Source organism: Gekko japonicus, unplaced genomic scaffold (genome assembly GCF_001447785.1).
Source record: "Gekko japonicus isolate JY-2015 unplaced genomic scaffold, Gekko_japonicus_V1.1 scaffold3990, whole genome shotgun sequence".
Classification (NCBI taxonomy): domain Eukaryota; kingdom Metazoa; phylum Chordata; class Lepidosauria; order Squamata; family Gekkonidae; genus Gekko; species Gekko japonicus.
Window position 1 is genome coordinate 78,100 of NW_015172671.1, and position 1,924 is coordinate 80,023.

Here is a 1,924-nt window from a genome sequence, read left to right on the forward strand (position 1 = left end):
CCCAAGGTCACCCAGCTGGCTGCATGTGGAGGAATGGGGAATCAAACCTGGTTCTCCCGATTAGAGTCCGCTGCTCTTAACCACTACACCAACCTGGCTGGAGATTTTAGGGGTGGAGCTTGAAAAGGGTCTGGGTTTGGGAAGAGACTTCAATGGGGTATAATGCCATAGAGTCTACCTTCCAAAATGGCTATTTTCTCCAGGTGAACTGTCATCTGGATGTCAGTTGTAACCCCAGGAGATCTCCAGCCATGACCTGGAGGTTGGCAACACTACTAGAGATGGTGATCTCTGCTGACAGAGCATGGTGAGACGGGCAGACCAGCAGCAGACCAGTCTGCATCTGAGCTCAGGTTATTCAGACTGAGAAGCCATGAATGGGCTTAGACAGAAGGAGGAGGAGGAGGAGATTGGATTTATACCCCGCCCTTCAGTACCCGAAGGAGTCTCAGAGTGGTTTACAATCTCCTTTCCCAATCGTTCCCCACAACAGACACTCTGTGAGGTAGGTGGGGTGGCTGAGAGAGCTCTTTTGAGGACTGCTCTTGAGAGAACAGCTCTGAAAGAACTTGTAACTGACCCCAAGTCATACCATCAGCAGTCAGCTGCATATGGAGGAGTGGGGAATCAAACCCACTTCTCCCAGATTAGAGTCTACGCTCCTAACCACTACACCAAACTGGCTCTCCTAAACACTACACCCAGGTGGAGTAACTCTCCTCAGGATTGCACTGTAAGTCAGGACACAGGTGGAACCATGTGGGCCTATTGGGTCGCTCAACCCTACCCTGCTGGTTGCTGCAATACCACTCTCAGGCCACCTACAGCAGTGGCACTGGAGTGTGGCACACAACAGGCCAGCAGCTATCTCGTTCAGCAAGTCACCATGATGGTGCAGACAGTAAAATGTCTGGGTTGCTCTGTAAGAATCCCTGGTTTGAGACTACAAAAAGAGCATAATTTCCCCTCTCTCATATGTGAACTTGGGGTTATTCCATGAAAGTCAGCTGATCAGGGGTTCAGAACTAGCAAAAGGACTTAATGTCGGCTGAAAGTGATTGGACACAAATCTGGAAATCTAAAACGTTTTCATCACAGATAATGAGTGTGAGGGTGCAATCATGTAAGATATTATCTCACTGCTATCATACGCCACAGCAGTTATCACGAATGTTTACATCGTATTCGCAACTATGTTGGAAAAGCTGTGGGAAGGTAGGGAGATATGCGCATTGTTGGTGGCAGTGTGAGAAAATTAAGAAGTTCTGGTAGATAATTTTGGACCAAATATACCTAATCACTGGCTATGTTGTCCCTTTTACTCCGGTAGTGTTGTTTTTGAATTATTGGCAGGATGATAAACTCCCCAAACCAAGGAAAGAGCTGGTTTCACTTCTTCTAGTAGCAGCTAAAACATCAACAGCTGCCACATGGAAATACTCATATGCCCCATTGCTATTACTTTCGCACAGTAAGATATGGGAGATGATTATAACGGTAAGAATTACCTGTAGGGTGAAACAACTTACTTCCAACTCATCTCAGTCCAATTTTGTTGGTGTGGTCTGTTCCATTAAATTAATTGTGGCGGGTGGGAGTGGTTCCCAAAACTACTGTATTGTAGTGTGAACTATCCATGGAAGTTATAAGCTATGGACTCTGGTATTGCTTATTTCTTTTAATTTTCATTTGTGGGATGCTGTGTTTGTGGAATTGTGGCCCCGGTCACACGGGGGAAATTGACGCGGCCAAAGTGCAGCTTTTTAGAGCCGCACCAAAAGAGACACACGGCGGCAGGATTAGACAGATGCTCCCCAGCACGATCAGATGCCGGGGGGGGAAGCCATGGAAGGGAGAGCGAGGCAACCGGCTGCACATGTGTGCGCATGCGCAGTTCGGCTGGGAGCATCGAAGCACGCTGAAG